The following is a 24,553-nucleotide window of genomic DNA, read 5'->3' on the forward strand; positions in this document are numbered from 1 at the left end:
CCCTTTCTAATTTACAAGGCATGTGCTCTCAGTGCAAAACTTGCCAACTTACTTTTTCCACGTCTAGATCAGCATCCTGCTTCATCAAAAAACTGTAAAAGAAAAAAAAAAAGACATCAGAAGAGAACTGAGCACTCTTTGCCTGTAAACCACCCACAAAACACCACCATAGAATTTTCATTTGCTGCAATCAATTTGCCCACAATTTTTTTTCTCATTCACACAATTGTTGTGAAGTCACAGTTGCCACAAACACCTGCCTGCAACTGCAAAGAAAGACCTGGCCCTGTACCACCACAGGAAGCCAGCATGAGATCTGAACTTTCCAGAGCCAGGAAAAATAGGGGTGGAAGTCTTGAATGTGTACACACACACACACACACACACACACACACACACCCCTTCTGCAGGGTGCCTACAAGGCATCCATAGTTGGGACACGTGAAAAATGAGTCTCCAAGGTCTTGTTCAAATTACCTCTCGGCTTAAATCCTCCCTTAGTTCCCAGCCCCTATCTGCCCCATGTCTTGTCTGACTGTGGGTGAGCCTCACTGTCAAACAGCCTTCCTGGGATGGCCTTGCTTTCCCATCAGCTGGGGTTCCCCTCTCCGGGAGGCTTGCCAATTCACCAGCCTGCACAACTTGTCCATGGAAGTCTGGCCCCAGGATCACCTTAGACCCTGTGTTAAGCCCCTGGCACAGATGATGCTGACTCGGATGGCACCCATGCCCACTTCAACATGAATTTTTAAAGTGCCAGGAGCAGGCAGATCTCCAATTTGCTCATGCACTCTGCCTACAACCTGCCAATATTATGGTACCTCATTTATTATTTGTAATTTTAATTGCTTGAACAAAGCTTCAGTTTTAATAAGGTGTCTAAAAGAGAACAATAAAAATGGTTACATGAAATTATGCTGACAATATGTTAGGGTAGAAAGTGAAAAGTTTGAGAAATCTGAAGGAAAAAAAAGAGAAACGATTTTTCCTATCTTAGCAGAGACTCAAACTAAGATGACTCTTAGCATCTTTCTTCCTGGTCCATGGTTTAAAATACCACCCATCATAAATTACCATCCCCATCAAAACCATCCCTCCCCCACATATACAAAAGAGAATTTTTGTGCTGTTTGAAAGACTGCATAATTAACAGTCATATCTTTGTTTTGTTTAATCAAAGATGACTCAGAATGAAGGAAAGAAAAAATGACCATGGGGAAGAGAATTAGAAACTCCTATATTGTCTTCTGCAGATGGGCATTCAAATCATGAACTCACTGCAGACATGCATGAGGAGCAGCACAGAGGCTGGAGGGGGTAGCGCTAAAGAGCACGCTGCTACAGCCTGTGCCTCGGCAACTCACATCCCCCCACCTCTCTCTTGCTTCTGAGACATGCAGTCCTGTCCCACCAAATGCCACCAGGCATTAAATGCCTCTCCTTCTGGTTCACCCACTGGGGATCTAGACACCGCTGAGCTGTAAAAAGGAGAAAATGGGAATTCTCCCTGTCCAGAAATTTCAAGTGGCCTCTCTATAATCAGCAGAGAGTAATTCAGTACCACAAGCACTTTTCACCAAAGGGAACATCTATACAGTAGAAGTCTGGCTTCCATTCTTGAACACTTCCAAAGAGGTTTAGGGAGATTGTCATTCTGAATTACAGAATGGATGTTCTAATTTGCAAGGTGAAAGATTCCTTCATCTGCTACAGAAAGAACACTTGGAGAAACATTACCCTTTCCCAAAGCAGTGAGGAAACCTCACCTCTCTCATGCATACAGCACAACTGCAACTGCACAGGATGCCCAGTTCAGCAACAGACTCTAAAAGAATGAGCCTTGACTCCAAGCTCTTTAGCAACTGGTACCAACAGGATAATCGAAACCCTGCATGCAGTGGCTGGCTCACTACTACACAAGGAGTCTTATCCATGTGTACATGTATGAAGCATCATCCAATCTCTTTTTCAAGCTTACTAGACAGATGGAGTTAATTAACAAAGACAATGCATATATGCATCATCCTGCAGCCAGAAACCAGAAGGATGTCACAGCGTTAACTTCAAAGACTCCCAGCAAGCACACACAGCCTGAGATATTTTTAGGTACCAGCTCCATTGTCTCAAAGAGGATATAGATGGATGAAATAGAATTGCCTAAAAGTAAAATTCACATGGCAACCCCATTTAGAATGAACAATAGCAATTTGTTTTTAAAACCAGGTCTGTGTTTCTTAAATAAAAGCTGTTTCTGAAAAGTTGAGAATAAATAAGTTTTGGTAATCAAATGCTTAGGTGAACTAGAGGTAACATTGTATTGAAATGACTCCTGTATCTTAAAAAGATAATTTTTAAAAAACTGACCAATTATTCTGTTACTTTATTCTAAATCTGGATTATTGGAATATCCAAGTTTTAAGTTTCCAACACTTAAGGCAAGATAGACACCTCCCTCCCCAAATGTATGTGCATGTGTGTGTATTTACAGATACAGATCTGCACAGGTAGTTAGTTACACAGACATTTTAAATAGCTATTTCAAAATATATGTATTCAACCATGGGCTCGTGGGCAGTAGAGCACATTCCACGCTTTTACTCTTCCTGCCAAAGCACTGCTGATGCTTTGAGAACGTGACTGAAGTGACCCAGATTCCCCATTGGGAAAGGCGGACCCATAAATGCTACCGACCTGTGATCAGCTGCAGGAATGGAAGCCAAAGCATGAGGCCCAGGCCAAAAATGGATGACTCCCCACTACTAATATCCCCTCAAATCCATCTTTGGGGGAATACACAAAGATTTTACTTTTAGAGAAAGCTCTAGAAACAACACTGAGAAGCCCTCAACATCAAGCCTCCTCTTGATACAGCAATTCCTCCCACCCCCACTGCTCTCGTATTTCCAAATGCCCGGGGGCATCTACTCCCACAGGCACCTACCACACACCTTGTGAAAGGACAGGACCAGCAGAGGAACAAGCAGACATGACAAAGAGGCACTGGCCACATTCGGAGAACGGCAAAGGCTTGGCCATGCTCCAGGGGGAGGCTGGTGGGAGAAGGGTGGGAACCTACGGCAGAGGCCAGATGGGGAGAGACAGGCACACCAGTTAAGAAGTCAGCCAGAGAGGAACACACTTCTGCACTTTCCAGTGTATTTTCAACCTGCCTCTGACCCAGGAAAGGGCAGAAAAACAGATACAGCTCCCAGCATATTCCTGGCACTGGACTGGCATTGTCAGTCCACTCTCCTCCACTCTGCTGCTGGGTAAGTATAATTTTCTCATTGGCCTACAGGGCCTAGGACAAAATCACCTTTTCACTCTTGTTCCCCTTTGACCCCACTTCTATGAAGAACTGGTTTCCTCTCCTCCATGTTCCCACATCACTGGGCGCAGTACCTGTTTCCCTGTCTCCCCTGCTCAAATGCCAGTTCGCCTGTGGCCAGGACAGCACTGAGGACAGTGCCTGCAACAAAACAGGGACATGTGCCATTTCTGCAGGCGGAGGGGTGAAGGGTGGGGGGGTGGTAGCAAGGTGACTAATGAAGAAAAGTCCAAAGGAAATGAAGGAAATGAAACTGCTCTGAATCAGGCGTACCTGCTGTCTCCTGCACGTATGAGCTGGGGAGGTGGGGGGTGCTGGGGAAGGTGGGTGTATCAACCCGGGTGCACCCACACCCAACACACACACATAACACCAGAAGATGACCTCTCCTTTCAGTTTAGTCCTGTGTCTTTAGCTATAAATAGATGACAAAGAGCCAATCTGGAGATTCTGCTGTTATTTTTAACATTACCCGGTGCTTCCCTTTTATATAAAAAATGTGACTGAAAAACCAAGATTCAATACATTAGAATCATAATCACATCTTGTATAGATTTAAGGAAAGGCCACGATGAACCCAAGATTCGGGTTTTTGTTTGATTATTTTAAGAATTGGAAGATTGAGAGAGAAATGAGGCATACTTTTCTCTTCCACAGAACCTCCTCTATTCCCAATTCAAACCTTTTTACTACTTGCGAAAGATTTAAAATATTCATTGACCTTCCAAAAAACATCTGCACGTTACTAGACATGTCTTCACATATTCACGTCTGAATGGCTTCTTTCTGCTCCAATGATTACAGCTCTATTCAATCAAAACTAAAGTGAGAACTCAGAGTTGTATGTGGTGTGATGTCAGTGGCAACTGAGGATAAAATAGCCATTTGATAGCAGCTCCCATATCAGGCGTGTCAACAGGGGCAGTGTTCCTTCGGTTATTCTTAACTTAGGACCCAGGGCACAAAAAAGACCAGGCAGGGCCAGACTCTGCCACAATTCCAGAGAAAGCTGAGACACATACAGAGCACACACAGAAGCTCCTCAATGCTCTCTGGAGAAGGGGGGCCCCTGGCTCCCTGCCTGAAGCCCAGGAACAGGCCCACTCTCACAGAGGACGCCCCGAGGCCCCCACAGCTGCTCCCAGACACACCATGCAGCGTGTGGGACTGTCCACGCTCGGGGTCACCATGATCTCCCGTGGGCCCCACAACTGGAACAGCCCCAAGGGGACAGGACCCCACTCAGACAAGGCCATTTGTTGTTGGGTAGTCCTCACTGCCCCATTTCCCCAAGGGAAAAAACCGCTTTTTCCTCTGGCTATTTATTCTGGCCCCAGATGAGCTCATTCCCCTGTGTCTCCCTGCAGAGGTGAACCTGCTGACAAGGTCCGGGATGGCAGCACCTCCAACCCTCTCGTCCATCTCACCCCACCCCTAGCACAGGTGCTGTGATTGTGCACGTTCAAAACGGGGAGGGGCTCCAGGCAGTGCGCCGCTGGGGAACAAGTCAATGTCACCCCAAGGGCACCTTCAGCACACTGACATCAAGGGGACCCCTGAACGAATTCAGAGGGAAGGGGCTAGTCTGGGAGAGGACAGCAAAGGTAGCTGGGGAACACCCTTGAGTCTCCCACACTGGGAGGACCTCACGGGGCTCAGCCCACGGCGATACACTTTGTTCTGTTACTTCATTCTTATTTCTTTTATATACATATTCATTCACCTCCTGGAAAATCTGGAAACTCTGGAACCCCTGTTATGATGATGGAGCTTCACCCTTCTGGCCAGTGTCTCTATGCACATAGAAATGTTAACACCGGTGGAGCACCTCCATCCTGCCCGTCACAACTGACGGCACATGCTGTCGGTTCTGAGAGAGGCAGAGAAGAGGGGAGGCACCCCAAATATGAACAATGTACCCAGTACAATGAACTACAGGGTCTATTGCAAGCAGTAAGGTGCAAAGCGTAGGCTCTACCGCCTAATGATGCCTCTCACCACTATGAATTACTCTCTAAAGCACAGAATTTTGGCCCACAGCCAGGGAGGAAGCAGTTGGCTTGGAAACCAAGTTCTGTTCCTAGTCCTGCTAGTCATTTTCTCTGTGATTGGTAAGAGGAGAGGGTGCAGCAGAGTCCCATATTAAACCACCCACAGGGGCCAGGCAGGTAAAACCAATGAATGAAGGAGGTGAGATGGGGCTAGATGAGCTGAAGAGCCCGGCCCCAGCCCAAGAGGACAGCTACAACACTGCCTGGGCAGGCTGCTGTCAGGAGGGAAGGCAGGCTTGGTTTTGCCAGACCTTCCAATTTTTTTTTCCCCAAAGGAAGCTGGAAATCTCAGTTTTTATACAAAACTACCCAAATTTTAAAATGTTGGTTTAAATTTTTAAAATGCACCATGTGGCTCAACAAGACATAAATGAAGGTTATCATCCAGCCCATAGACTGGTTTGCTATTTTCCTAAGTCATAAGATTCATCCCTTCGTTTCTCTTTCTACTAAACAGGAAATTGACTGCTATCTGCTCACCACTTGGGGTTTATTTGAGAGTGTAAAGGGAGTTTTTATTACCATACAACAACAACAAAAATCCAAGTACATTCAAATGCATAAAGCAGGGTAAACCCGACCCCGTATTTTAAACCAGGGTTTACATAAACGCTCACACATGGGGCTTGATGTTTTGTAGAATGATTTGAAATAAATACTTCTACATTTTAGCTTCTAAAAACACAAGAGGTCAATTATAATAGCCTTAGAGGAAGAGGGTGTGAGCAATGGGAGTGAATGGTGGGTGAGAGCTTGTCTGGAATGGCTTTGATTTTTTTAAGAAACGCACTATAGAGACAGGTAATGTAGACAGCCCTCTCAAGAGGCACTGCATGCAACCGAGGGCAGCAGAGAAGGGAGGGGGCTTCCCCAGGAGAACTCGAGGTGAGGACAGCGTACTTCACAAGTGGATGAAGTTACAGATCTTTGTACGTTGATGGGATGAACAACATGTTAAAGCAAATAAATGAAAAATCCAAGTACCAACTAAAGGAACTCTGTCAGCAAAATACTAAAGAGTGTTGGGTGCAGTAAAAAATTTATTAGTAAGAGTTAAGAAGCCAAGATCTAGTTATACGGGTTTTCCTAACAAGAAGTCAGAAAAAAAAAAAACAAACCACCTTTACTACCACACACATTGCCCCACATTTTACACTGTGCCATTTCTGTATTTGTCCTTTTTAGCCTACTTCTAGCAGAGTCTCTCTCTTTGCTAAAATACATTAGTTGCCATGGAAACGATGTCATAGTGTGTAAAACCATTTACTGTCCTTGGAAAGGCATTCATGATAAAATTGAACGGTAGCATGTTTTTAAAAGAGAGCCAACAGAGAGCAGTTGTGTAAGAACACAAGATCTCAAAATCGTGGCTTCAAAGGATTCCTCCACCACCATCATCACAGGTCCCAGTTTCCCCCATATCAACCAGACAAGCACCTTTCCTTGTCACGGATGCCAAGTGTACATAAAACAAAATCTCTGACCTAATGTTGGAGGAAACAATAGACACACCAGAATTCACACTTCTGTGGGTGGAGGAGGGGTGGGGAGACTGCAGCATCAGAATGTTCTGTAGGCATCACAGCACCTTTGCTAATGGGGAGGATTTAGTCCTGTGATAAATTCTGCTGTCCAACTTTGTTGTCAGAGATAGAAATAATATTTAGGACATAGAGATTTAGACTTGATTTCCTTATCCCCATGGATTAGCAAGACACTCCCTCTTTTTTCCTTTCATTGACTCAAAGTAAATCAGATTCACTCCTTTGAGGAAATATATTGAGTGGCTCTCATGAGCCACACTGGCGAAGACGACAGACAAGCAAGGTACGTGGAAGCTTAAAATCTAGCAGGGCCAGCTAGGTGGGTGGGAGCTTAAAAGGCTTCCTAAGTCATGGTGAAGAGCTCAACTTTATTCTAACTGCTAGAGGACGGTCCTGAGGGGTGTTACCCAGCAATGTAATCTCTCGGGGATTTTAAAAATCTCGCTCAGCTGTCGTGGGAAGTCGGACTGGAAGTCAACAGAGGAGGGCAGAGAGGTAATGTTATCAGAACAGTCCAGACAAGAGCGGACAGTACAAAGCAGATGGAGAAATGCGATCTCTAACTAGGGTGACCTCACGCTTTGGCTTGTCTGTGCAAGTGCTAGATTACACTTTTGGTCCCAGCAGCCCCTCAAATGAAGCTTTTGTCCAGATGTTTCATTTTTTAAACCAGGTACTGTTCTTAACAGTTGCATTAAAATGCACCAAAACTGGCTTTGGTGACCTCTACTTTGCCCTTCCAGCTTCAGCCATGGTCTTGCAGACCAGTGAGTAAGACAACTGGCGAGTGAAAAGAATTTTCATCTTAAAGTGCAAGTCTGAATGGTCACCAATGATGATCCACCTCTTTGCTGGTCCTGTTCCAACCTTGGCTGAAGTGAACACCTCTCTTTCAAGGAAAACAGGCAGGATGCTCACCAGTGAAATAAAGAGCACTTGGACATGAGTTGCTGGGGCAATTAACTCCTCCCAGCCTCGACTGGTAACACCCCTGCCAGACACCAGATGCACTGACCAGCTGCACTGACCCATGTTGCGGCTGAGATGCACAAACACTGGTCAGAAGGATCCATGGGAAACAGAAAATCACAGGTTGGGTGTAAGTGAAATATCTGCAGGAAATAGCACTTTTCTAGAATGGTATGAATCTCTCATAGTGTCATTTATTGATGGTTATTTTATTCTACTTTGCACTTTCCCTTTCAGCAGCAATGGGCTAAAAAAGAAAAAAAATGCAGATTAAATTTAAAATTACTGAATTTTTGTTATTTAAGAAAGCTGATGATGAATGTTAGCTCACACAAAATGTTCACTGGTATTTATTACCCACCATGGGAGCCTTAGTGATATCATTCACTACTTAATACCAATCTGCTACAGAAGCATCAGTACTACTTCAAATGTTAACAGTCACTGTAATAAGATTGTGCCCAAGGATGACAAATTTAACACAGGCAGCTATGGAAGGTTCACTGACGTAACACTCCAGGAAGCATGACTTTTCTTTTAGATCAAATGACTGACATTCTGTGTTGGTTTCGCTTATTTTTGAGTTCAGATTTTTTGTTGCACATACAGAAAGTGAAGTGATGGCTTTAATGTGTTGGTTTCATTAGCAGAAGGAAAAAAATTGCACAAATGATTCAGTTGCATGTTAGTATTAATAGATGTTTTAAACAGAAAACTCAATTAATTCCAATTATGGTTTGATTTTTTTCCCATCTGTTTCCTGGGATCAAATAAAGCTTGTGGAAGTTCATTCCGTCACAGGTGAAACATCTCATGCTAGTATGAATGCTACTGTAATCTGTCAAAAGTTTAATACAAGAGATGAAATTATTTGTTTCTGCAGAATGCAAGTACAAATTTTGTGATGCTACAAATAGTTTTCCTTATTAAATCCAGAAACCTGTGGAGCAGAAAGTTATTTGAGGTGGCTATGGCATATGCATAATTTATAATTGCATTCAAGCAAGTGGTTATATCCTACCAAAGACAGAAGAAACTATAGATGTAGAAGTTGACAAGTAGGTAGAAAAACTAAACTACAAAATTTATGGGATAAAGTGTTGTTTTGTGAATACACACACACAAAAAAACACTTCAGCATGGTAGTACACGTCTTCTATTCTGCTACCTGTCACCATCAACTAGGTTTTAGAACCGTTTGAGAAACGACTCTAAATCAGCCAAGGTGTGCCGTAATGGGACGTGAATGAATCCTGTCAAGTCTGGGTATGTTCTGTTCCAAAACAGTTGGAAATCTTTGATCAAAGTAGTGAATGGAGCACCACAATACTGCAGGTTTTTTGTTTTCTTTGGTTTTTTTTTTTTTAAAAAAGCTTTTAACCAACTGCAGTTACTGAAAACAAGGCTTGCAAACAGAAGATGTTAAAATTTGTCCCAACAAAAGCAAAGGCAGGCACTAAACACATTATATTAGACAACTCAGGTGTCCAAGATTTAATTCTGAAACTGTATTATGGATGTTTTGGGGTATCTCAACTTGTGGCAACATTTTAATGGTGGTTTTAATTGGACACATTTATATTCTGTACCACAGTGGAGTGAAATGATGAATAATCAATGATCCTGTGTCCGCTAAATGTGATGAAACATTCAAAAGGGCCATAGAGAAACTTATTTTCATGAGTTTTGTCTTATAAAAATATTTATTGGGGATAAGAATCTTGAATGGGGACATGTGAAAATATTTAGGCTAAAATATTTATACATTTCAGTATGAAAAAAATTAGACTAAGAAAAGCCTCCTTTTAGCAGAATTTGCTTGCGCTTACGTGCATCTGTAGAGTGAGCTATTTTCAGTTAAAAATTTTATGATGTATACATAAATGCCAACTGAAGATAGTAATGGTTTCAAATATTAACTATAAAACACAGCTTTGAAGGAGACTGCAGGCAACTCTATGAGAAAATTAAAAATAAATCATTCTTCATAAAAATAACAGTGACATGAGTATTAGAAACATATGGCTAAAAAACTGACGAAAGTAAATCAATATGTATCAAGAATAATTATTGTCTTATGTTCTTTTTATTGTTTAGATAATCAGCATGAAAAGTTTTTTTGTTGTTGTTGTTCTAATGTATAGGGACATGTTTTTAATTATTTGAAATTTTATATTTGAGGAGATTTTGAATAGAACTATTTCAAAGGTTTTAAAATATTATGAAAATAGTATCAGTTAACAAATCAACTTTTTTTTAAGTTCTATAATTTAAATTATTTTAATAAATAAATGTTGTGGTCCCCCATCTCTAGCTCTCTAGGCTCCCCCTGAGGGAAAATATGAGATGTATTTCTGTTTTGAGAAGATGTGTTCAAAGCGCCACAGTAATTTTCTAGTAGGAAAATACATAAGCAGTATCCCAACAGGCAACTTCCCACCTCGCTCCACGCCACCAAAACGCACGCTTTTAAAAGCAAGACTCAAGATTCCCCTTCCAAATTACTAGGCATTTCAAGAAACAGGTTTTAAAACATCTTCTTAAATGTAGCATCATCCTTGTATGAATGTCAAAGAGAGATAAAATGTATTTAAAAAGAGCTAACTGGTCCCCCCCCCACCTCATTTGAGTGCTCTGGTAACTACTTATGAATTATACTTGGAAATGAATCCCTTCATAAATTCACGCTTTATTTAGTACATGAGGATGGAATATAAATGAAGAGCTTCTCTCCTATAGTGTCAGTCAGAGACTGTAATTTCTAGTATTCACTCTGGTATCTTTAAAATATGGAACTGAAGAATCATACCCAGTACAAATTCTCCTCTAGTCTCCAGCATCACCGTTAAGTTCATTAGAGAAAGGCCTGAAATTCTAATATTTACCACTGACCTGAGACCTCCACGGCAACTGAAGGTCCTTCCTTCCAGGGAACTAGGAGGAACAATGGGGAAGATAAAATCCATGCTAACCTTTGGGATATCCGGTGGACAGCTCTGCTTCTTGAGAGGACAGATCTTCCCACTTCTTGCCCAAAATGAACCTAGTACAGGTATGCTAAGCCACAATTTGCCCAAAGCGAAAAGTATTCTTTACGAATACAAGTAAGCAAGTTTGCCACCATCACCACCACCATCATTATGTTAAAATACAGCTCCCATGCAATGCGGAAGGTCTGAAATTTACACTTAGTACTCAGCTGTATGCAAAAGATGCTACTTCATTTCCCCATAGTTGAGTTCAACTTGATCATGACCACTGCATTTCTGCTTATGGTACAAAAAACAATCCTGCTCCTTCAGGATAACCTAATCTCTTCAGATTGAAAATTTTCATTGCTTCAAGGCAATTAGCCAAATTGAGCCCCTCTCAGAGCTGTGTTCCTCTCCCTCTCCTTCCTTCCCCCTGTGGGGAGATTACAGACCACCACATGATGGTGAAAGGATCTGGACCAGGCACTGCCCTCCAAGCCCTCACTGGTCTCCCCCGGATGTCTCATCCCTTGGCTTTGGGATGTTGGCCTGGTTTGGCTGAGGTGACTGGTGGATATCTGCAGCCACAAGCCCAGCCAGCCCTCAGCCGTGAGACTGGCACAGTTCATTTTATGTCCTCTTCATTCTTACCCTCTCCCACCATGCTCCCTCAGCCCCTCCACCCCTAGGGCTATCCTAGGGGGCTTGCAGGACTTGGGATTTCTCCTATGTCATGTGAAAGCTTTGGAGACTTGGGGGAGGAAGCATCATCTCAGGGCTGTATCTGCCTAAACATGCCCCACTGCAGGGCCCACTCCCACGCAGCTTTCTTCCCAAGTTCCAGACCAGGGGCAGGGTACCAGGGCTTTCTCCGTGCAGGTGCTCCTCCACCCACCTGGAGTGGGGGATCTCAGTGACCCGTTCATTTCTTATCTCTAGTCTCCTCCACATCCCTGCAAGCTCCATCCGCCAACCCAGGAAGGTATTTCCTCCTTCCTGGTGCCTCTCCACCCTGCATTGCATGGCTGACTGTACAATATATGCCACGTCTTCTGAGATCTGGCTCTTTGGAATCCACAAATCATTTTTCTTCTAACAAAGCCTGCCTCTTTTAAATGAAGGCCTGGGCTAGCTCCGGTCTCTGAAACATGCTTCAAGGTCCTGTTTTGGAAGTCAGAAGCTGAACAACATCTTCTTTGTCTTAGACCATACTCTGTTCTCCCCCATGAAGTAATGGAATCCTTAGCCTCAATGGGGGAGACTCCCAGGGCAACAAGAATTGGAAGGAGGGGAAAGTAAATTGAATACCAGTTCAAAATATTATCTCCATTAAACCAGCTGGTCATAATGCAAGGTCTCAGAGGTCCCAGAACACTCATTCAGGATTTTTTAAAAGTGCAGCGTACTGACATGTCATTTTTCTAGAAGACACTATTTATACATAATTTGAACCAAGGGCAAAAAGGGGGCTGTGGCTTTCATTTTGTTGAATTCTTTGTTCCAGGAGTAATGTCCGTAATTTCTATTCTACTGCTGAATGGACCCATTCAACAGGAAATCGCCCTTGTTCAGCATCATTTGTAACTCTCCACTTCCCAGGGCCTTCTGCCCTTTGCCTCTCCTCCTCTATATCTGCTGTGTTCACCCATCACATCCCTCAAACCTGGATCCTTCCTGCTTTATCCATCATCCCAATTCCAGCTCACTCCCTAATCCAGCTTGAACCCTACTTTCAGCTGATTCAATTGTTTTCTTCAGTCTCTTAGAACATCTTCCTCATTTAATTCTTCAAATCAGCTCTCAACTCTAGGTCACCACAAGGTCAAATATTCCATTCAAAGTGACAAGTAGTACTAAGTCAAGTCACAAAACTGAGCTAAAGCAACGTATTAAAAATACTTACAAATTCCAAAGGGGCCTCACTGTTTCTCTGTAACACGCTTTAATCCATCTATTAACACATTATCCTATATCTTCATAGCTGTTTAGATTTTTTCTAGATTCTCCAAGTCCCCCTCCCATCTCCAAATCTTCCATCTTCCTGAGGGCTCAGCCTCCAATTTTACTGAAAAGTTTACTGAAAAGTTTCAGGATACTCCATGCCTTTGAACTTCTCTTTGCATAAAAATTTCACTGTTATCTTTACCTATCTTGCAGCGATAGTTAAAAATCACGCATGTAAAGCCCTGTGCCTGCCCTTTAGTAGGCATTCAGACTTGCAAATATCTATCTCTTCTTTTCCTTCTCCCTTGAGTTACTGCTAATTTTTATCCTTTTGAGGGCTACAGTGGGCTGAATGGTGGCTGCACTCCCTAACCCTGGCCATATGTCCATCTGGAACCCATGACTGTGACCTTATAAGGAAAAGGGGTCTTTGTAGATGTAATTAAGTTTAAGTGATCTCTTTCTTAAAGATGAGATCATCTTGGATTAGGGTGAGATCTAAATCCAGTAACCAGTGTCCCTATAAGAGAAGGCCACATGAAGACACACAAAGGAGAATACCATGTGAAGACAGAGGCAGAAATTGTGCCAATACGTCTACAAGCCAAAGATTGCTGGCAGCCACCAGAAGCTAGGAAAGAGGCCTGAAACAGTGTCTTCCTCACAGCCTCCAGAAGAAACCAACCCTACCTTAATTTCAAGAATCAACCTTAATTTCAAGGTTTCTGGACTCCAGAACTGTGAGAGAAAATGTCCTGTTGTTCTAAGCCATTCAGTACATGGTGATTCATCATGGCAGCCACAGGAAACTAATTCAAAGGCTCCTTCTACACATAACATGATCTTGCCCCCCACCAGCTCTCTGCTGATCCCCTTCCATCCATTACCCCACCTCAGCCTCACCAACATCACCCTCTTTAGTGGATCCTTTCTATGCTCAAGCTCATCCAGGAGGTGCTCAGAGCCCAGCTGAGTGTCCTTCTGGGGAGCACAGAGCCAAGCTCCTCCCACAGTGACAATTCTGTATCTCAAGTGCATGGGTGCACTGTTGTGGGGGTGGAAGCTGGTCCCCTGGAAACAGAACCACTGTTACAAGCCAGGGATGTGAGCTCAGGGAAGCACAGGGCTTGCCTTGGGTCCCCCAGACTGGGGGCTCTTAACACTTTCCGACACTGGACTCTTCCCCATATAGCAGAGCTGGGCTGAGGTACAATCAGAGAATGTTTGGGGATACAGTTTTCCAAGCGCCAGTTCTCCTTGTATCACACTTAGGCATAAACTAACCAGAGCTTCCCAGGAGCTCCTGGCACCTGCAGGGGCATGTGGTTCTGCTCATTACACTGCAGTCCTGAGAGGTTCTTCCCAGCCACACCTCACTGGCCTGCACTGAGCAATTCTCGCCCCTGTAGAGAGCTACTTCCAACTCTGAGCAATCTGAAATCAGGAATCTGCTGAACAATAACCGTAAGACACCAGGAATTATATAGGCAAACACACTTATACTAAAAGAAGGGTGTGGTATAGCACATTATCCGTGCTTTAGCCCAAACTCACTGACGGAATTAGAAACTGGGATCGTTGCATTTGCACCCAAGGGGGTAAAACATAAGGCGGAACCTAAAACATTATGTGCAAAGGCTGGATTCTAACCCATGACTCTGAGGGTCTATCGGTACAGAGGATCTGATGTATAATCTCCAAGATGAAAATTTACTCCAGATGCATCTCATTCCAGAAGTACTGAAAACACTTGTAAGACCTCCCAACTTGGCAGCTTAGAATCATAGTCAACAAGCATTTAATAAATGCATGGTTTAGTGTAGTGTTACATGGCACAAAGCAAATTAAGCGAGGTGCACTCTCAGCCTTCTGGAAGCTTGCTACTGAAAATGGACAATACTGACACTGACATGTACAAAACTGACTGAATGTGAACAAACTGGACAAATACATGAAGTGGTGACATTATATGCTGGCCAAGGGGAAAGTGCATTTTTGTTAGTGGCGTATGATCGCCCACATTTCAGGTGGTGGTTGTGGTAGTGGGGAGGTGGGCAGGAAAAGCATAGACAGCGTGTGGCTAAGGAAGGAAAAAAGTTCACTACTGCTTTCCAAAGACCACAAGGGCATTTCAAACAACAGTGAAAAATTAGGTCTGCCCCTTCCCCTCATGGCTTCAGCAGTTGGTCTACATCCACAGAAGGTGTTTTTAAAGCTCTCCATCCCTCAGATACATTAAACCTGGCAACCAGGTGAGGGTGAGGCAGGGGAAGCCATTAATGAAGAATCACAGAGAGCTTTTCACAGAGAGCCGAGAAGACTCTTAACAAGGGCTGACAAACATGGCCTGTTGTGTCTTTTGTTACAGAAATGACTCAAGTAGTCCCTCCCTCCAAACGTGGAAAACATTTTGCGAGGCTTATTTTCAATCATCCTTTTGAAAGATATACAAACAGAGGCTGTGGTTGGGACACAGTGTTAAAGCATTACTTTGTAGAACCTTAAGTCTAGGATGGAACCGTCCTTCCCTGCTAAGGAGATTCTTCAGATGGTGAAACACCAAGTGAACAAAATGAACGCATGGAGAAGAAGGTACTCCCACAGCCAAATCTGGGTTTCATGTGGCTGTGGGACTCAGTTAAATGCTACTCTGAGAGGTCCAGAAATGGGTAGGTGTGTGGCAGGTGAGCACCTGCCTTCTCCAGTTCTCCCAGGCCCCATGGACTTTCAGGCACAACACTGTTGGTCTAATCTGCTACTCTTCCCTCTTCTATTACTTGTATTCCAATTTCCTCCAGATTTTGAAACATTCTGCATTCCCCCGATCTGGGATGTCATTGTGCACTATTGGTAACTTACTATTGTTTTTAGTGAAAATCTTGTTGGTGAAAACCTGATGGCAGAGAGCAAAGAAATAACTATTTCCCTGGCCACCCTAAACTTTTAACAGAATGCTCAAGATTACGGACAAAAGATCTTTAAACACATACCATTCTCAGAATACAATGGTTTTCCTACAACCGTCTAGGACAGTCCCCAAACCTAAACTCTAAAGGTCTGGAGAAAGTGAATCTGGTGCCATTAGAAGTGACAGAAGCTCAGTGTCCAAGAAGATGCCAGCCTAGCCCCACCGATGGCCAGGACACTAGCTGCATGTCCCGGTGCCCTGCCCCAGGGCCCAGTTGAGTAAACACCTGCTGAGTCGCTGTACCACGAGTGACAGCACACTACATGCCATAGGGGGACAAAAAGGGGGAGGCAGCAGACAACATTTTTGCACATATGAGAACAATGATCTCTGAGAAGACAGGACCCAAATATATAGATTTCTAGGAGACCTGGATTCTAGTCTAAACTAAATGAGCAACAGGATGTATGACCTCAGGCTAGTCACAAAAATTCACTGCACCTTGGATTCCTCATATTAGAATTTAACTAACAACATAAAGCATCATTTATTAGAAGGTAATAAAAATGTTGAATGCAAGAGAATGAGGAGGCGAGGGGAAGTTTCCTGGAGCTGGGATTCCAGTGGTGCCTTGAGAAAAGGATAGAGTCCCCAGGGAAAGGATGCACTTGGGAGTCCAGGAAAGGAGAACAGAAGCCGGACTGTTCATACTAACAAGATAGCAGGGTAACATCTGGCGATTCAAGTGTCAGTGTGATGGTGAAGGAAGAGAGCCAGGTAAAACTCAGAAGGTGGAGATGGGGTTGGGGAGGGAGGCCCTGAATGCCAGGCTAAGGACGTTGGCCTTTCTCCCATTCATTAGGTTGTTAGTAAAGGGACAAGGCAAAAGAGCCAGTGTCTACATCAGCCAGCACATCCATTATGACATGGATCAACAGCTCCTCAATTCAAGCTGGAACGCATAGGAGTGAAACAAATGGAATCATTATTTGCAAACCATGGGAGAGCCTGGAGGACATAACATATCAAAAGAATATCGATCGGGCAAAGGTGCACACAAAGTACAGCCATAGAACTGGCGTCTTCAAGCAGGAGATGGTGATGAGAGAGAGAGAATGACAGAGTGTGAGAGTTCGCTGATATCTCAACTCCTGTATCTGAAAACCACGAGGGGCTGTTCGTATTTCTAGGTCAGACAATGAACTAGACAATAAAAGGGTGAACCTCTGCAAACTCTGAAAGCAGACAAGAAACCTTCCATGGAAATCAGTGCTTTTCAAATACCTTTGTGCCCGTGTGCCCAGCTACAGGCAACATATCATACAATTTCTGGAATAAAGTTAAAATTGAAATAAAAATCAAATTTCACAAGTGACAACATCTGAAATTGTTTTTGCCTCCAAACAGATACTACAACGTGTGGAAATGAAGGAACTCGTTGGTGTTTATTTGCCTTCTTGGTAGAATTCAAATTGGGCAGGATTTCACAGAAATACAGATTCAGTAACTTTTTCTGGGGATTAAAAGAAGAAAGGATCGGGAAAAGTGCCCCGGGCTTTGTCGTGGGAAAGGCGATCTGGCTCATTTTTAATTTTCCATTAAAGCCCTACTTTTCGGTATAAAGCAGATGGAATCCTTATACAACTCCATGAAAAGCCTACTATTTTTGGGTACCTCAAAGATGGGAGCTCTGAAGAAAATGAAAGTGTTTGAATTCATCAGATAAAATCCCACCAGCACATTCAAAAGGAGCAGGTACTTACAAATCTTAAAAATACAAGGTTATAGGTCTTTCTGTGATGGGTTTCTGATCCCAGCCTCCCATGGGTTCCCTCTGGGTCTGGCTGATGGATGACCTGCTGCCACTGCATCACCCACTCCCACCACTGTGGCTGACACGCACCATGGTACTTCATTCCTTGTCTTTCAGAAGCTGCCTCCCTGGTGGCTCCATCCTCACAGCCATTCTCTTAGACAGAAAAGATTTCAGTGTTCAACCCTGCCCACCCCGTACCCCCCGAGTCAGAACAGGGAATATGCATTCTGTAAGATCCTCAGAGCCTATTCCTGCAACCGTGGCCCTGAAGCTCTTTCCTTCTCATGAGACGAGTCCTGGTTCAATATATCCCGTCTGTCATTCTGCCAAGGTGGGTGGGAGGAACAAGAGGGCTGATCCCCACTGTGACTGGACTGAGGTACCGGGCTAGGAGGTGGTGGGCACCATGTCCACCCACACAGTTTATAATTTCATCTGAGAGATGGAACAAATTTAGTGTTACAAGCACTGATCCTGGATTCAGACTCCAGCTCTGCTGCATACCAGCTGCATGACCCCAACTAAAGCACTTAATGTCTAGGCCTCAGTTTCCCCATCTGTTACATGGGAATAATGATGACAGTGTCTCATTGAATAGCGCTGGGTGTTGAGCTGGCAAATCATGAGTAAGACGCAGTCCCTGACTTCCAAAGAGCTCACAAGTCAGAGAAAAAGACCAGTATCTGCCCACTGTCAGACCCAACCGACCCTGCTTTGCTTTCTAAGTTGCAATGAGGGTGATGATGAGGTGGTAACCAAGTGCTGTGGGAGCCCAGAGAAGGACCTGAGTGGGGCTTCCCAGAAGGTAAGTCTGGAGAAGAGAGGTCTCCCTGGGGGTAAAGGTGCCTTTGTATCTCTCGAACCCAACACAGAAGTAACTGCAAGGCAAAGGCAAGGAGGTTGAAAGTAGGCAGGGAATGAGGAGCCACAGCTTTGGAGCAAAAACAGACACGAATTCAGGAGCCAGACAGACCTGGCTTCTCTAGTAATTAGCTGTGTGACAATGGGCAAGTTACTTTACCTGTCTCAGCCTCAACTTTCCCATTTGACCAATAGGGATGATAATGCCCGCCTCAAGGAGTTGTTATGATTAAGTAAATTAGTGTATGTAAAGCACCTCACAAGGCCTCCTGGGGGCTGAATAACTATGGCAGGCAAGCGTATTTTTCTAGTGTATCTGGGGAGGGGTGGGTGGGGGTGAGGTGCTATGTGCTTTTTCATACCATCACAGAGGGAAATACAGGCCAGAAATAAGGAGCCCTCAGAAAAGGCCTTCTGAATTGAAATATGTCATGGGGGAGGGGGAGACTTTCCCATACCTGATTTTTTTGCTCCCCAAAACTTACAGTTAACAGATGTTCAATACACATTTGCCCAAACCAGCTGGCGCTGCCTGAGGTCCCGGGTCTACAGGGGCGGAACAGGTGATGATCTCTGCACCCAAAGACCACCCGGTAACAGGTCCCAAGCCGGCTTCATGCCCTGCGTGAGCATAACGCAAGTCACTCTGGAAGCTGGCTGAGATCAATGGGGAAACATTCTTACCCAAATATTACAACAACTCCAAATCTTGCAAACGTTGTTAAAGTTTCATGAATCAGTAAGCACTATCTTTTCTTCCCACGTTTTTATTAGACCATAAATCCAGTTCAATTTATATCCTTCTAGGATTAGTGTGTTCTAATCAAGTGCAGAGTGCCACTTATTCCCAAGTTGTCTGTACTAAGGGTCACCCAAGTCCATTTGCATAATACTGTTCAGGCTTCTCATGTGTTTTAGTAGCTAAAAATTAGATTTTCTCAACTAGAAACACTGAAAAAAAATTATATTTCTCTAAATAATCCAAATCACCCTTTTCTTCATAGGAACCAAGTGCATTAAAGTCCTAACTTGTGGGGTTTTTTTTTTTCCTACTCTGTAGTTTATTCTACCTTCAGAAAGTCATGATGACATTCTGAAGTCAAACTCCAGGGATTTACATTATAAATAGGTTAAAATTCTGGTTATCTGACTAAAACAAAGAAATTCCTTCTATAGGGCTAACTTCAAAGTGCTTTTATGTTTTCTACTCTCAAGAATAAAAAGGCTCTGCATTTCTTAAGAAGACTTGCTAAAAATGCTGTTTTCAGTCACACTACTTCAATTAATTTCCTATCTTTTCCAGTAATTCCTGATTCAGAACTGACAATCACCCAAATCTCTTTCCAAAATATTCAAAATGTCCTTCTATGTACACAATGTATCTTCATCCTCCCTTCCCTAAGGGATATATGTGTTAGATGTAATATGTATATACAGATATACACACATTATCAACAGCAGCAAACACATAGCTTTTCTGTATGGGGGTTACTATTCCAAGTGCTTTACATTTATTAACTCGCTGACTCCTCACAGCAAACCTTCAAGGTAGGAACTATTAACACCATTTTAATGGTGAAGAGGGGGAGGGTACAGCTCAGTGGTAGAGTACATGCCTAGCATGCTGCAGGTCCTGGGTTCAACCCCCAGTATCGCCATCAAAAACAAACAAACCTAAGCACACCCTCCCCCAACAACAACAGCAACAAAAGATAAAAGTTTAAAAATAAATAAATAAAGATGAAGAAAGGGAGGCACAGAGAGACTGAATAACTTGGCCCAGCTCACACAGCTGGAAGAGGTTGGGCCAAGATCATACCCTGAGTCCATGCTATTGACCACATCCCTCACCTGGGCTGAAAGGCTTGAAACATGGCTCTCAGTGGTGACTCTGCCACCTTGGACAAGTCACCTAGCCACTCTGGGCCTCATTTTTCCTCATAAGTAAAAAGGACCTGCTGGGCCACACGATCTCTAAGTCCCCTATGGTTGTATGTCCTGTGGGTTTTGCTATATATTTCTACCTTGGTCTGGAGAGCAGGTGAGTGTTAGATTCCTACCCTCATGCTCCTCTGGTGGGGTGCTAAATCCAACTGCACTTTTCATTCTTAATCTTGCTTAACCTCTGGGGCATAGCCCTCCCCTCCTGGGGATCAGGGTCCCCTCTCTCCCAGGGCCCACCCAATATTCTGGGTGTACCTCTCCCACTCAGGGCCTGGGGTTCCCTTCCTCCTCTGCTCCCTGGCTCTTCCTCAGCCTTGTCTGCTCGCTCTACTCTCCACTTTTCCTGAGTGATATTGCCGGTATCCATGGCTCTGAGTATTTTGCAATGTGCTGCTAACAGATGTATATTTGAGTCCTACTGCTCACTCCAGATCCATCTGTTCAACTGCCTACAAGATACCTGGACCATTGTGGTATGTATACAGAATGGAATACTACTTGGCCACAAAAAAGAATAAAATAATGCATTTGCAGCAACATGGATGGACCTAGAGATCGTCATACTAAGTGAAGCAAGCCAGAGCAAAATACCATATGATATCACTTATACGCAGAACCTTAAAAAAATGACACAAATGAACTTGTTTACAAAACTGACTCACAGACATAGAAAACAAACTTACAGTCACCAGGGGGGGAAAGGAGAGGAGGTGAAGGCATAAATTGGGAATTTCAGATTTGTAGATACTAATTGCTATACATAAAACAAACAACAAGGTCCTACTATATAGCACAGGGAACTATATTCAATACCTTGTAAGAGCTGGTAATGAGAAAGAATATGAAAAGGAATACACACACACACACACACACACACACAACTGAATCACTATGCCGTAAACCAGGAATTAACACAACATTGTAAATTGACTTCTTCAATTAAAAAAAAAAAAAGATACCATGACTGGAAAGTTCAAAGTGTCTGTGATAAAGTCATCACTTAAACACTGCCTCTCTGACTGTATAGTATTGTTTGTCTGCATGCCTCTCTCCACCCACTGCTCAAGGACCCCTCCTGTCCCCATCCCCCAATATACTGCCTCACCCTCTCTTGTTCTGTCTCTTTTGCTCCATCCCCACTTCCATGCAGCCCCTCATCAATGACTCTTCTGAGTTTCCATAACTACCTTCCCTGAATTGGTCTTGACCATCTCTGGTCAAGAGCCCACACTTTACAAAACACAAATCAGATCAAAGCAGTTATGACAGTGGTCAGAGATTTCCTTGTGCAGTTCCTTGGGACAGGATTACACTTCTTCGTTCCTGAAGCATCTAGCTCATAGTCTGGCAACTGGTAGATACAGCGAATGAATGCAGCTGGATGAGTGAGTGTGCAGGACAATTCACAAACTCTTACAGGGACCTATCTGTGGACCACAGCAGGACCCACTTAAAATAAAGGCTCACAGAGAGTAAAAGTATTTCTAGTATCAACATACTTTTGATTTCCTATTTTTTAATTTTTTATTTCTTAAGTGAGCAATAAATGAGAGTCTAAATGTAGGATGGAGATAGGAATGGACATTTTATTTTTTTATTTAAATATAAAGTTATATTTCCCAATAACCAAAAGTATCAACTTCCAGTGCATTTATGTCACCCTCCCTTACAGCATGTAACACATTTTACTTAATGTCATCATTATTTCCATATGAGGTATTTTGCATATTGCTTCAAGGCGAAGAGCAAGGGCTTTGAAATCAAACTAATTGGGCCTGAATCCTGACTCTACCACTTACCAGCTACGTATGATCTTCAGTTACTTACTTAACCTCCCTCGCTTCATCTTCCCATCTGTAAAATGGGGATTATAAGTGAAACCACCTCAGATCATTATTGTTTTTCAATTGAACTAAAGTTGATTTACAATATTATATTAGTTTCAGGTGCCAATATGATTAATATTAGAACTTAAAATACTGCTTGACACATACATGCTCAATCAAAAGTAGCTGTTATGTACTATTTTTATCTCTCCTAGTAGACTGAGCTCTTAAACAGTGAGGACAGCAGAAGTATTCATTTTCCTGATCCTATCTTCCCGTGCCTTGCACACAATAACATACTGGGCTAATGTTTGCAGAACAGATGAATATAATGAACTGTTTATAGCAAAAATATGTGCATTACTAAGTATGATGACTAGTACGGATAGAACTGCTCCAACAACTTGGAGGTGTGTGGAGGACAGGGACCATCCAGAGCACTAGCAGTTCACCCTGTTCCTGGGGGTCTGGGAGCTCACTCAACTCCATGGAAGATTCAGGGCTCAGTCATCAACTCAGGACAGCTGTGGGATGGAGGGCACCCAGGCGGGACTGAAGAGCTGGGAAGGCGGGGGGCTCCTTTCCCATGAGCCTGGCCTGGGGCAGTAAGTTTCTTCTCTGGAGTCTGCTTAATTTCCTCTCCCAATTAGAGAAGGTAGGACTGTGATTTCTGAAGACCCTCCTAGCCCTTGGGGAGTCTATAAAATCAGCAGATAAAAATCTAGGCCAACAAATGTGCTACTGGAGAGCCATTATCAAAGTCAGGACAGGAGCCAGGAGATCACTGTATTACAGGGGATTACTGGGTGGAAACTGGCCACTGCACCCAACAGAAAGCAACAGTTTGGGAAACGTGTTTAAAATGAAAAGACTCTGAATTTATAAAATCAAAAGAATGAAAGCAACAATGGGTATAGGCTCTAGGTTTCCATTTAATTCTCAACAGCCTATAAACTCCTTGAGGGCAATGACTATGCCTTGGGTGGTAGCATATGACAAAGCTGCAGGCCAAAAATACATTTCTTCTTGACCTTTTTTCTGGTCACATGGCTAAACTATATTTCCCAGACTTTTTTGCATGTACTTTTTTGTGGCCATGTAACTAGCCCTCAAGTAAAGGATGTAAGTGGAGAGATGGGTGTCATTTCCCAACCAAGGCATTTAAAAAGGGGGTGCTTCCCCTCCACTCCCCCTCTTTTGTCCTTCTGCCAGCTGAAAGCAGGTTACAGTGGAGCCCTCTGGGATGGTGGAGCTTGGGGTCCAGAGTCACTGCATGAAGGAAAGCCACCCACTGACCAGAAATACCCATTTTGGACTATTATATGTGGAATAATAAACATCTATTGCTTTTGAGCCATTGTTTTTGCAGGCCTATTTGTTATAGCTGCTAACATTAGCCTAATTGATCCAGGTGCCTAGCACATACCAAAGACATAATTCACATTTGTTGAAACAAGCAAAATAAGACCAGGTTCCTTCTTTCAACATGCTGATCAACTAATGATGGAAACAGACACATGCCAAACATAATGCCAGCTGCTGAAGTGTGAAAACAAAATTGGAGGCATGGTGATTTGTTTGAAGGGAGAAGGATGGAGAAAGCATCCCAGAGTAAAAGACTTGAGTTGGGCCCTCAAGGTTTAACAGGAACCAAGCAAATCAGATGGAGTTGGAGATTCCAGACCCAGGAGAAAGTATGGAGTAAAGGTATAGAAAGCAGAGTATGTGTTTGTTCACATTCAACCTTATCATTCTCTTGAACTCAGTCAACAGAGTGTGAGTTTATTGTGCACTGACTTTCCTTCCTGGGTCTGGCATCAAACAACGCTTTATTTTTTACAGTACACTCATTAATCCTATTGCTTTTTTTTAAATATAAAAAGTTCCAAGATGAATGTCCTTCGAAAGTGGAGAAGTAAATGTTTAATGAACCATAACAACCCTTCTAATAAAATTCTTGAAGAACAAACTTGAGACAGTTCTATTACTTATAATAGTCAAAGAGCCATGCTCTTAGGAATCAGTGGGTTCAACCTAAGTTTTGACATTATTGATTAAGCATGTAATAGTCACTAGCTTACAAAATGGAACATTAAGCCCCCAGATTTACATTAACATTTCCTCCTTAAGAGGATCATCAAGCAGATGGTTTAAGAGTTCAGTTTAAAGACTCTCTACATCCTTTGCTCATAGCGAAGTGCCTCCAAAACCTGAGAGAGTTAACAAAACCACTTCCTCCAAAAATCTGAGTCCCTTCATCTGAAAGTACAGTACCCATGGGACCGGGACTTGGGAAAGAGAGTACAAAGGGTGGAAAGTACTGCAGTCACTTGGTGGTGAGAGGAAGGATGTGGGCGTCTGAAGGCTACCCTGAAGCAGGGAAGAGAGTC

The 24,553-nt window shown here is 43.3% G+C and overlaps 1 protein-coding gene and 1 long non-coding RNA gene across 5 annotated transcripts in view; one reads left to right on the top strand and one right to left on the bottom strand.

Annotated features, from left to right (window-relative positions):
- FYN (FYN proto-oncogene, Src family tyrosine kinase) overlaps positions 1-24,553 on the bottom strand; it is a 165,368-nt gene that overhangs the window by 138,837 nt on the left and 1,978 nt on the right. For all 4 annotated transcript variants that reach the window (XM_032484717.1, XM_032484715.1, XM_032484718.1 and 1 more), the window contains exon 2: positions 53-92. The gene's annotated coding sequence lies outside the window, so the exon portion shown is untranslated. The remainder of the gene's footprint in view (positions 1-52; positions 93-24,553) is intronic.
- LOC116665334 lies at positions 4,054-24,553 on the top strand. Its single transcript, XR_004321906.1, has 3 exons — positions 4,054-4,183; positions 20,890-20,894; positions 24,543-24,553. It is a non-coding gene; the product is annotated as an uncharacterized LOC116665334 (long non-coding RNA).

The sequence above is a fragment of the Camelus ferus genome, chromosome 8 (assembly GCF_009834535.1).
Source record: "Camelus ferus isolate YT-003-E chromosome 8, BCGSAC_Cfer_1.0, whole genome shotgun sequence".
In the NCBI taxonomy this organism is placed as follows: Eukaryota; Metazoa; Chordata; class Mammalia; order Artiodactyla; family Camelidae; genus Camelus; species Camelus ferus.